Source organism: Bos indicus x Bos taurus, chromosome 13 (assembly GCF_003369695.1).
Source record: "Bos indicus x Bos taurus breed Angus x Brahman F1 hybrid chromosome 13, Bos_hybrid_MaternalHap_v2.0, whole genome shotgun sequence".
Classification (NCBI taxonomy): Eukaryota; Metazoa; Chordata; class Mammalia; order Artiodactyla; family Bovidae; genus Bos; species Bos indicus x Bos taurus.
In genome coordinates, this window is record NC_040088.1 from 36,978,962 (window position 1) to 36,992,337 (window position 13,376).

The following is a 13,376-nucleotide window of genomic DNA, read 5'->3' on the forward strand; positions in this document are numbered from 1 at the left end:
TGTTGTGTGATCCCAAACAATCAAAACTGGCTTTTTTTTTTTCTTGTGTGATTATCTTAACCTGTACTTCAAAAGAAGCACCCATTTTCACCTTAGGGTGTGAGGTTAAATATACCACAGTGAATTTTTATGGCATTTCTACTTAGATAAGATCAATTTTTTTAAAAACCACCTCTCATCTAAAACAGTTACAAGTTCTACCTATTCTATCCAAAAGCTGTTTCCTTTTCCCGCGTTTGGTGGTTTTGCCTGCTGTTACTTCTCTCCCAGTTAGTTTTAGTAGCCTCACAGCTGATCTTACCCACCATTCACCATGCCAGCTTACTTTTCCTTTAAAACCATCCCCCTCTGAGTTGAGACTTCTTGGTTGCCCCAGAGGGTGAAGTCCAAATTATCTTTCATGGGCTAGCACACCCTTCACAAGCTAGCTCACAGTACCCCCCCCCCTTTTTTTTTTCTTGCCCTAGGGTTAGATACCGTAACCTTCAAATCACATTCTCTTTAACAGGCATTTTTGAAGGCCTTGGGGTAGTCTCTGGGTGTGAATATGAATGACACACAGGCTTTACACTCTATGACCCTACCGTTTACTAAAAGACCAATCAGCAGGTAGTCACGGGAGTGTGCTAAGTCCTGTTAGGGAACAGAACAAAGCGAGGAGCACTAGTTCTAGAGTGTTTGCAGTTCACGAAGTTTTGAGTGGAGTGTCTTCATTCCTGAGCACGTTGGTCTTTTGGTGTCCTTCTGCTTCCACTTCTGGTAAAGTCTAGCTTATTTTTCAAGTTACACAAGTGTCAATCATTTGTATATTTTCCATTCAGAAAATTGATTTCCCTCCTGGGCCCTGGTAGCCCTCACCACATCCCTGCTGTACTCAAGGTCTGTGCCAAGTGCTGGGGAGATGCCCCAGGGCAGCACCGACCATAAGACAGATGAACAGATAGCAAGGGATAAAGAGGAGTAAGGATTACCATGGTATGTGCACGGATTGCCCAGGTAGCAAGCACACAGGAGGGTCTGCAGCCAGCTTGGGAAGGAATCAAATAAAGAGATAAGTAGACCAAGGCCAAAGAGACCGCAGTGGAGGGGCTGTCAACACAACTTCCAGCAGGGAGAGAGGACATAGTTGAACATGACAAAGCATGAAACCAATCTGGTAAGGTGGGTGGAAGGCATGGGAGTCTGGAGGGGTAAGCATGGTAAGAACCCCAAGGGTCTTCTAAACCGCTTAGGATGCTTGAATTTGTTAGTGAGTCAAGATTTTTATTAGGAGACAAAAGAGGGCTTGTAAAAGGTTTTAAGTTCACAGAGAATCTCTGGCCCCAAAAAGTTATTGAAGTAGAAATGCAATAAGGAACTAACTTAGTCAAATTAGATGGAACTATCAAACTGAATATGACAGTAACACATTAGAATGCATTGGGAAATAAAAGATTGCATGAGTTCTTACTAAATAGAAATAAATAAGTAAGTAAAAAAAGTGATAGAGATGCAGAAGAAAAAGGGAAAGGTGTTCCTTAGAGTAGAAGGCTGACTAATGAATGGAGAAGGAATTAATTATTTTTTAAATTACCATGTTGCAACTATGGTAGCATTTATTCTGGCAAGAGTCATCAGTGAATGCTGAAAATCAGTGAGTAAAAAGTTGTGTATGCCATTTCATGGCTTTTTAGTTGCTTATAAGTTATTGATTTCAAAGGGGGAAAAGGTATTTTTCCAGTTAAACATGATGGTGTTATCACTCACCTAGAGCCAGACATCCTGGAATGTGAAGTCAAGTAGGCCTTAGGAAGCATCACTAAGAACAAAGCTAGTGGAGGTGATGGAATCCCAGTTGAGCTATTTCAAATCCTAAAAGATGATGCTTTGAAGATGCTGCACTCAATGTGTCAGCAGATTTGGAAAACTCAGCAGTGGCCACAGGACTGGAAAAGGTCAGTTTTCATTCCAATCCCAAAGAAAGGCAATGCCAAAGAATGCGCAAACTACCGCATAGTTGCACTCATCTCACACACTAGTGAAGTAATGCTCAAAATTCTCCAACCTGGGCTTCAGCAATATATGAACCCTGAACTTCCAGATGTACAAGCTGGTTTTAGAAAAGGCAGAGGAACCAGAGATCAAACTGCCAACATCTGCTGGATCATGGAAAAAGCAAGAGAGTTCCAGAAAAACATCTACTTCTGCTTTATTGACTATGCCAAAACCTTTGACTGTGTGGATCACAATCAACTGTGGAAAATTCTGAAAGAGATGGGAATACCAGACCACCTGACCTGCCTCTTGAGAAACCTATATGCAGGTCAGGAAGCAACAGTTAGAACTGGACATGGAACAACAGACTGATTCCAAATAGGAAAAGGAGTATGTCAAGGCTGTATATTGTCACCCTGCTTATTTAACTTATATGCAGAGTACATCATGAGAAACACCGAGCTGGAAGAAGCACTAACTGGAATCAAGATTGCCAGGAGAAATATCAATCACCTCAGATATGCAGATGACACCACCCTTATGGCAGAGTGAAGAACTAAAGAGCCTCTTGATGAAAGTGAAAGAGGAGAGTGAAAAAGTTGGCTTAAAGCTCAACATTCAGAAAACGAAGATCATGGCATCTGGTCCCACCACTTCATGGCAAACAGATGGGAAAACAGTGGAAACAGTGACTGACTATTTTTTGAGGGGCTCCCAAATCACTGCAGATGGTGATTGCAGCCATGAAATTAAAAGATGCTTACTCCTTGGAAGGAAAGTTATGACCAACCTAGACAGCATATTAAAAAACAGAGACATTACTTTGCCAACAGAGGTCCGTCTAGTCAAGGCTATGGTTTTTCCAGTGGTCATGTATGGATGTGAGAGTTGGACTATAAAGAAAGCTGAGCGACGAAGTATTGATGCTTTTGAACCGTGGTGTTGGAGAAGACTCTTGAGAGTCCCTTGGACTGCAAGGAGATCCAACAAATCCATCCTAAAGGAGATCAGTCCTGGGCGTTCATTGGAAGGACTGATGTTGAAGCTGAAACTCCAATACTTTGGTCATCTGATGCAAAGGGCTGACTCATCTGAAAAGACTCTGATGCTGGGAGGGATTGAGGGCAGGAGGAGATTGGGACGACAGAGGATGAGATGGCTGAATAGCATCACCGACTCAAAGGACATGAGTTTGGGTAAACTCTGGAAGTTGGTGATCGACAGGGAGGCCTGGCATGCTGCGGTTCATGGGGTCGCAAAGAGTCGGACATGACTGAGTGACTGAACTGATCTGAACAGTGGATAAATATGATGGACCCTATCTTAACTGAGGGGTGAAAGTTGGCATCTCCTGTAATGGTGCCCTGCTGACGTCACGTGATATCGGTAATGTCATGTTCCAGTCAAGCCACAAACTAACCATGATGGATAATCACAAACTCAAACTGAAGACATTCTACAAAACTGTCAGTCTTCAAAAATATGAAGGCTGAGGACTTCCCTGGCAGTCCCTGGTTAGGACTCTGCACTTTTGCGCTCAGACAGCTAGGGTTCAACCCCTGATCCAGGAACTAAGATCCCACAGGCCTCACGGTGCAGCCATAAAAGGCAGCGAAAGGTTGAGGAACTTTTCAAAATTTAAGGAGACTAAGGAGATATGGCAACTAAATGTAACATATGATCCAGGACTAGATCCTTGATCAGAATAAAATTTACTATAGAGATCATAATTAGAATCTCTATATGGAATCTTCTGATCTTACAATCAAGGTTCAATTTTCCCAATTGGATTTATTTGTAAATTGTTTTGTGGCTCAGTAAGAAGATATCTTTGATCTTAGAAGATATAAACTGATGTATTTAGAGGAGAGGGATCAAGACATCTGCAAGTTTCTCTCAAATAGTTCAGTGGAATACACACATACACACTTACACAGAAAGAGAATATAACAGAACCTTAATTAGTGAACTAGATGTGAGATATGTGTTTGTAACTCGCCTGTAGATATAAGGCTCGTCAAGCAGAGAGTTTTCCTTTAGAGATATATTTGTTGTTGTTTAGTGATCAGTCATGTCTGACTCTTTGCAATCCCATGGACTGTAGCCCTCCAGGTTCTGTCCAGGGAATTCTCTAGGCAAGAATACTGGAGTGGGTAGCCATTCCCTTCTCCAGGGGATCTTCCCCACCCAAATCTGGGTCTCCTGAATTGCAGGCAGATTCTTTACCATCTGAGCCACCAGGGAAGCCCTTAGAGATATACACTGAAGTATTTATGAATGATACTGTATTATGTATATCTAGCATTTGATTCCAAACCATCTAAAGGAAGGTGAAAAGTGAAGTGAAGTCGTTCAGTCGTGTCCGACTCTTTGCAACCCCATGGACTGTAGCTTACCAGGCTCCTCTGTCCATGGGATTTTCCAGGCAATAGTACTGGAGTGGGTTGCCATTTCCTTCTCTAGGGGATCTGCCCAACCCAGAGATTGAACCCGGGTCTCCCGCATTGTAGACAGATGCTTTAACGTCTGAGCCACCAGGGAAGTAAAGGAAGGTGGTCAGCAGGAATACATAAGAAATAATGGGACAAGCTAGTGTGTTGAAAATTGTTGAAAGCTGGTGATGGATACATGGGGGCTCATGAAACTCTTCTCCCTACTTTTGAATATGTTTTTAAATTCCTCATGATAATAAAAATATGGTGATAAAATGGAGGGTTTCAATTCATTACAAATATTCCATGAGCACGTGTGGCCCAAAAAGCAGTCAGAGAGGAGGACTGCATTTCCCAGGATGTTCTACAGCCCTCCCTCAGGAGGAACAATAGGGCCAAACCTCTGGTTCTGGAAACTGAGAGGTTGGGAGGGTGGGGCAGAGCTGTGTCCACAGGTGCCAGCCCTCAGGGGGAGAAGGCCTGAGGGCCTCCAGGGGAGATCAATTTTGGCAACAGGAGCCATATCTAGAGCGAGTTTCTGAGGAACTTTTCTGTGTAGCGTATGTTGTAACACCCCGGAGCCAGTTCCTAGTAGAGACCTAGTAGATGCTTCTGTAGTTGGATTGTGTTTTCCTTTGACAGTATCTCTGTTCTCAGCCAAGGGTGCTTCCTGTAATGGCGGCTTAAATTCCTACTATTTTTGGCAATATCTTCTGGGATAGTTGACCTACATAGTCCTGTCTGCACTGAGGCAAATGCGTCACTCCAGGCCTCAGAAAAGGTGGTATTTTCACTATGATTGCTGCCTGCCTGTCACTCTCATTGAAAGCAAGATAAGTGGATGAATCATGAGAGACATCCCGTTTGGATGTTTCAGGCAGAGGACTAGACTTAAGAAGCATGTTAAGTGCACGTTCTCCTCAGCCCCACATCCATGTCCCTCAGAGGCATTCCTCTAAGGGGAGGGAAGGTTGCTGTCTAGACACCCCTGTCTCCAGAGTTCTAGACTGTGCGTGGCTGCCACCGGACGCTGCCCTGTGTTCTTCCCTGCGGCTCTCCTGGCTTCCTTGGCCCGTCTCCCCCAGGCCGGAGTTGGCCCCGCACACTCTAGGATGGAGCATGTGTGCCAGGGGGTGCTGTGCTGGCTTCTCAGTAGTCTCCCGAGAAGCGTGCCTCTCACCCCCACCCCCGCTCCAGGCTCCCCTGAGGAGGACCCCTCAGTCCTTTAAAAGCTGGGCAGCTCCTGTTGCTGCCTAGTGGTGATGAGCTGTCAGGGTCAGGGGAGGGAGCCTCTAAACACCACCTGGAGGGGCCTGAGGTTTCCCTCCCGGATTCTGAACTGAGTAGTTTCCTAGGCACACCGAGCCACTCCACCTCTGTGTGTTTCCCTTCTGAGACTCCCTTCTTCCTTCCGGCTGGTTGTCTTCCACAGTTTCCACGACTCAGCCCAGACCCTTTGACCCCTCCAGGAAGCCTTCTCTGAATCCGTGCCCAGCCCCTCCCCGGGCGTCAGGGCCATCCACGGCTCTGCATCACAGTTCCTGCTGCTTTGAGTAGGAGCACCAGTGTGTGTGGTCGTTTATCTCCTCCTTAGGAATTTCGCAAACGCAGGAACTTCATTCATCCTCATTGTTATTCATCATTCATAGATGTCTGCTGAACTGAACTCGTTCCAGCTCTGCAAGCTCACCCACCAGCCTGTGGCAGGTTTTTGTCCTTTCTCAGTGAGCTGCTTCTGACACCATTCACCACAATGAGTCCAGCAGGCTTGGAATCCTTATCATTTGCACTTTTTTCCCCCCCTAGATTCCATGGTAATAGCAATTTTTGTTTCCTTGTTTATTGGTTTTGATATCATAACATTTGGAGAAGGAAATGGTAACCCATTCCAGTATTCTTGCCTGGAGAATTCCATGGACAGAGGAGCCTGGCAGTTTGCAGTCCACAGGGTTGCCAAGAGTAAGACAAGACTGAGTGACTTAACACAACAACCATCATAACCTTAAATAACATATACTACAGTTGTGTGACTATTTTCCACACATCAGCATTTTCCTCTGGATATATTTTAGTCACTTTGATCAGACTTGGGAGACTGTTTCCTTGATTCGGTTAGCGCAACACTTAAGTCTCATCAGAAGCACAGCCATCACAGTCAGACACAGAACACCAGGCGTGCCGCTGCAGCCTGAGGGACGACTGAAGTTCCATTTGGAGGCATCTTTGAACTCACTGAGCAGACATCACGAGCAAAGCTTACCCTCCCAAGTTGAAGAATCTTATGGATAAAACGTTATCACCGAAATTAAATGGTGGCAGACATGTCCAAGGAATGTTGCAGGGATTTGACCCTTTATGAAACGTGTGATAGATAACTGTGTGGAGGTGGCAACTGGTGAGCAACACAACAGTCCTGGGATGGTGGCAGCACAAGGAAAGAGCGTCACCACGTTAGAAGCCAGGGAAGAAGCACGAACAACGGCTATGTCACCAGCGAGATCAACAGCATGCATCCCCTCTCCACACTTCACTAGGAGAAAAATTGACTCGTGTACATTTTCTTACTGAACTTTTTTGTTAAATAAGCTTTCATAATAGTCATCCAAAAAAAAAAAAAAACACCACAGCAGGCACCACAGTTGGAGTTGCCACCAAGAAAGTAAGTCTAAACCAGTGTATGTCCATTCTTTTTACCTTCAGTTTCTAAGGGTAACGTCTTCTGACCTTGTACCCTGACTCTGGGTGTATTACCCTCTTTGAATACACAGTCTCCACACATTTGTTAACGTGAACAAATATGCAACACCTACACACATAAAGACAAATATGCATCACAAATTTTTCATTATGTCAGATGTTTCAATTTATCTTTTTCTTTGGAAGTATCTCCTCACATTTAGGATTAAAATATTTTTCTGACAACCACGTTTCACTGAAGTCCTAGTGAAATAGCCATTATCTTACATATGGGAAAAGTGAGCTAATGTAGAGTTTTCACACTTTTGAAAAAAAAAAGCCAAGGCCCATAATAAGAAATACATTTTATAGTACAGGCCATTATACACACACGCACGTGTGCGCACACACACATACACATACATACACATGAAACGAAAGTTTCATGAAATATTGTTAATGGTGGCACACCTTTGTGAATGTACTTAATGCCACAGATTGTACACTTAAAAATGATTAAAATGGTCAGTTTTATGTTATATATGTTTTAGCACAGTTTTTAAGAAGTTTTATGAGGTAATATTTACCCTTACTTTATGCCATTTTCTTTGATCTCTTCTATTTTTGTTAAGTCTAGTTATCATCCTTTAAGTTGATTTATGACTCACCATGATCACCGCTGGCTGGTGAAATGCTGACCTGAGGACTTGGAAGGTGAACTTGTTCACTCCATTTTCATACAGTTTACTGGGCTGGTGGCTTTTCCAAAGCATTTGAAATAGCTGCTGCTCCAGCGTTGCTTCCTGAAGAACCCATGGATGGAAGAGCCTGGCGGGCTACAGTTCATGGGTTTGCAGAGAGTTGGACATGACTGAGAAACTTTATTACTATTCAGTTCAGTTCAGTCGCTCAGTCACGTCCGGCTCTTTGCGACCCCATGAACCGCAGCACACCAGGCCTCCCTGTCCATCACCAGCTCCCGGAGCCTACCCAAACTCATGTCCATTGAGTCGGTGATGCCATCCAACCATCTTATCCTCTGTTGTCCCCTTCTCCTCCTGCCCTCAATCTTTCCCAGCATCAGGATCTTTTCAAATGAGTCAGTTCTTCCCATCAGGTGGCCAAAGTATTGGAGTTTGAGCTTCAGCATCAGTCCTTCCAATGAATATTCAGGACTGATTTCCTTTAGGATGGACTGGTTGGATCTCTTTGCAGTCCAAGTGATTCTCAAGAGTCTTCTCCAACACCACAGTTCAAAAGCATCAATTCTTCGTCGCTCAGCTTTCTTTATAGTCCAACTCTCACATCCATACATGACTACTGGAAAAACCACAGCCTTGACTCGATGGACCTTTGTAATTATTACTATTACTATTAATAAAAAGGAGTGAGTAAAATCAAGCTAGCAATTCCCTGTATATGTGTGTATGAAACTGAACTGAAAACTGAAGCATTCACTCAGTGGTGTCCAACTTTTTGTGACCCTGTGAACTATAGCCCATCAGGCTCCTCTAAGATTTTCCAGGCAAGAATACTAAGTGCATTGCCATTTCCTTTTCCAGAGGGTCTTCCCCACCCAGATCTCCTGCATTGCAGGCAGATTCTTTACAGTCTGAGCCACCAGGGAAGTCCATGTGTGTATAAGTCACTATTTTTGAAGGCCAAGTTTGGGGCCATGTTTAGAAAGTATGACATAATTGTATAAATTATATCTTAACTTGCAAATCTTTCCTTCCTTAATTTGACGTCTGTAAGTATGTGATTCTGTAGATTACTATTTTTATCTTTAGCACTAGAGGTTATAAATGCTGAAGGCATCTTCAGGGATCAGAGAGTTAACAGAAACATGGGGACTGGCTGGGGTGACATAAGGGAGTTTGCCCAGCCTGGAGGCGCTCAGAGTCCAATAAAAACAAACACACAAACTGCTGTGTCCACAGGGGTCTTTATGTAACCCACAGCCTGTGTTTGAGATCTCACTTACACACAGTTGTTTCAAGAGGTTTGACCATGAAAGCCAAGAAGGGAAAAGTAGGTTCCCTACTTTCCCTACTGAACAGTAGGTTCAGGGAGTGACCACGGAGTGATAGGAGAGACTTTTAAGAAGCAGAAAATTGAATACACAGAATGGGAGCATAGCAAACATCACAGCAGTGTTCTGAATTGTTGCAATCCTGGTTTTGGATCTGTAATATTAATACTGATGAGGGTGTTATTTGTAGTTCCTATCAGTAATGTAGAATTTTATCCAGCACTCCATAGTGCTTTTATATAATATTAGTAATTATGACTGCCATGTCTTTACCATTTTGAATGTATAAGATGTTTTCCACTGCGCAGTCTCAGATCCCTAAAATGACAGTGGAATGTCAATTACCATCATTTCCACTGTATAGGTAAGGAAAGGGAACCCAGAGGTGTAAACTAATCTGCCAGCAAGTGGGAATCCAGACTTCCAGACTCTGTACGTTTTCCATCGCCCCATACTGTGTTCCGCATCTCTGTCCACAGAATGGAGGTCCAATCATGCAAACCTCACATCTCACTAGGTGGAAATTTTTTATGCTATACCTTACCTAATGTGGCAAAGTGGAAGACAAATAACTTTCTATATAAAGAAGCAATCAAACTTGCACTTGCTTCAGCAGCACATATACTAAAATTGGAATGATACAGAAGCTTTGCCCAAGGATGACATGCAAATTCGTGAAGCATTCCATATATTTAGGACCTACTGTATACCACAGGGAACTCTGCCCAATAATCTGAAATGACTATATGGGAAAGGAATCTAGAAGGGAGTTGATATATGTGTATGTACAACCGATTCACTTTGTTGTACACCTGAAACTAACATTACATTGAAATCAACTATACTCCAATAAAATTTTTTTAAAAACCTACTGAAAATTGTTATAAGAAAAAAAGAAAAAGAATCAACCAGGCTTATTATAATACTCTCTGATAAAATTTAGTCAGACTGTGACATCTATGCTCAGAGGAGAATAGCTTCATTTCTACTAGAAGAAAATGGGGTCCCCTAGCCCTAAGCACACCTTCAGATGAATCGCAGCCCAAGCTCACTTGTTGACCCAGCCTCCTGAGATGCCCAGCCTGAGAACTACCTACCTATGCCTCTTTCACGAGCCTGACTCCTTTTTGAAATGGTGAACTGGAACTGACAGGACCTAACAGAAACAGAAGAGATTAAAAAAGATGTGGCAAGAATACACAGAACCAAACAAAACCACAAAGGGGTAGTCACTAACCAGAGCCAGACATCATGGAATGTGAAGTCAAATGGGCCTTAGGAAACATTACTATGAATAAATGGGCCTTAGGAAACATTACTATGTGACAGAATTCCAGTTGAGCTATTTAAAATCCTAAAAACGATGCTGTTAAAGTGCTGCACAAAATATGTCAGCAAATTTGGAAAACTCAGCAGTGCCACAGGACTAGAAAAGGTCAGTTTTCATTCTAATCACAAAGAAGGACAATGCTAAAGAATGCTCAAACTACCCATACAACTGGACTCATTTCACATGCTAGTACAGTTATGCTCAAAATCCTTCAAGCTAGGCTTTAGCAGTACATGAACCAAAACGTCCAGATGTATAAACTGGGTTTAGAAAAGGCAGAGGAACCAGAGATCAAATTGCCAACAATCATTGGATCATAGAGAAAGCAAGGGAATTCCAGAAAAACATCTACTTCTGCTTCACTGACTACGCTAAAGCCTTTGATTGTGTGGATCACAACAAACTGTGGAAAATTCTTAAAGAGATGGGAATACCAGACCACCTTACCTGTCTCCTGAGAAACCTGTATGCAGGTCAAGAAGCAACAGTTAGAGCCAGACATGGAGCAATGGACTGGTTCAGAATTGGGAAAGGAGTGACAGCTGGATACTGTCACCTTGCTTATTTAACTTCTATGCAGAGTACATCATTCAGAACGCCAGGCTGGATAACTCACAAACTAGAATCAAGATTGCTGGGAGAAATATCAACAACCTCAGAGAAGCAGATGATACCATTCTAATGGCAGAAAGTGAAGAGGAACTAAAGAGCCCATCAATGAGGGAGAAAGAGGAGAGTGAAAAAACTGGCTTGAAACTCAACATTCAAAAAGCTAAAATCATGGTATCCAGTCCCTTCACTTCATGGCAAATAGAAGGGGAAAAGTGGAAGCAGTGACAAACTTTATATCCTTGGGCTCCAAAATCACTGCGGACAGTGACTGCAGCCATGAAATTAAAAGATGCTTGCTCCTTGGAAGGAAAGCTATGAGAAACTTAGACAGTGTGTTAAAGAGCAGAGACATCACTTTGCCAACGAAGGTCCATATAGTCAAAGCTATGGTTTTTCCTGTAGTCATGTACAGATGTGACAGTTGGACCATAAAGAAGGGTGAGTGCCTAAGAACTGATGCTTTTGAATTGTGGTGCTGGAGAAGACTCTTGAGAGTCCCTTGGCCTGCAAGGAGATGAAACCAGTCAATCCTAAAGGAAATCAACCCTGAATATTCATTGGAAGGACTGATGCTGAGGCTTCAATACTTTGGCCACCTGAATTGAAGAGCTGTTTCACTGGTAAAGACCCTGATGTTAGGAAAGATCAAAGTCAGGAGGAGGCGGCAGAGATGAGATAGTTTGATAGCATCACTGACTCTATGGACATGAATTTGATCAAACTCCAGAAGATAGTAAAGGAAAGGGGAGCCTGGCATACTGAAGTCCATGAGGTTGCAAAAGTTGGATATGACTTAGCGATGAATGACAGTAACAATCTGTTATGGTTTGAATATGTTCACCCAGAATTTATATGTATGGTTGTGTTTAGAAATGAGGTATCTAAGGAAATGATTAAGGTTCAAAGCAGCCATAAGGGTGGGGACTTGTGAAAAGAGACATGGACAGCTCTGGGTGCCCTCACCCCTCAGGGCTGACCGAGGAAGGGCCAAGCGAGGACAGGGCCAGAATGTGGCCAGGAAGCAGCCTTTTCAGTGACCGAACTGGCTAGGATCTTGATCTTGCACTTCTGGCCTCCAGAACTGTGAGAAAATAAATTTCTACTGTTGAATCCACCCAGTCTACAGTACTTACAGCCAGGAATATCACAGTGCTGAAAGAATTGACCCCTTGGGGAAAAGTCTCTATAAATAGTACTTGCTTCCCGGTACTTTTCTAAATGTATCTGTTCTCAAGTTAACACCACATTATAGAATACTGAAAATCAACTGCTAAAAATAAAAGTAGACTTTTAATTTCCACATTCTGTATGAAAATTTCTGGAAAGGCCTTTACATTCCTTATCCTCCTCACAGATTGTGTGTTTTATATCAGCTCTTAATTACAGAGGCTGGTGTTTAAATGAATATATAAAGACTTATAAAGATTTTTAAGTAGTCAAATTTGAGAATAATTGTTATTCTTATAAATAGGTATCAGTTCAGTTCAGTTCAGTCGCTCAGTTGTGTCCGACTCTTTGCGACCCCATGAATTGCAGCACGCCAGGCCTCCCTGTCCATCACCAACTCCCAGAGTTCACTCAAACTCACATCCATCGAGTCGGTGATGCCATCCAGCCATCTCATCCTCTGTCATGCCCTTCTCCTCCTGCCTCCGATCCCTCCCAGCATCAGAGTCTTTTCCAATGAGTCAGCTCTTCGCATGAGGTGGCCAAAGTACTGGAGTTTCAGCTTTAGCATCATTCCTTTCAAAGAACACCCAGGATTGATCTCCTTCAGAATGGACTGGTTGGATCTCCTTGCAGTCCAAGGGACTCTCAAGAGTCTTCTCCAACACCACAGTTCAAAAGCATCAATTCTTCAGCACTCACCTCTCTTCATAGTCCAACTCTCACATCCATACATGACCACTGGAAAAACCATAGCCTTGACTAGACGGACCTTTGTTGGCAAAGTAATGTCTCTGCTTTTGAATATGCTATCTAGGTTGGTCATAACTTTCCTTCTTACAGGAGTAAGCATCTTTTAATTTCATGGCTGCAATCACCATCTGCAGTGATTTGGGAGCCCCAAAAAATAAAGTCTGACACTGTTTCCACTGTCTCCCCATCTATTTCCCATGAAGTGATAGAACCAGATGCCATGATCTTAATTTTCTGAATGTTGAGCTTTAAGCCAACTTTTTCACTCTCCTTTTTCACTTTGATCAAGAGGCTTTTTAGTTCCTCTTCATTTTCTGCCATAAGGGTGGTGTCATCTGCATATCTGAGGTGATTGATATTTCTCCCGGCAATCTTGATTCCAGCTTGTGCTTCTTCCAGC

General features: G+C 43.0%; 1 pseudogene; it reads left to right on the top strand.

The window, feature by feature from the left end:
* The first annotated feature begins 9,718 nt into the window (after positions 1–9,718).
* Positions 9,719–9,808, top strand: LOC113903784 (annotated as a pseudogene).
* Positions 9,809–13,376: the final 3,568 nt, after the last annotated feature.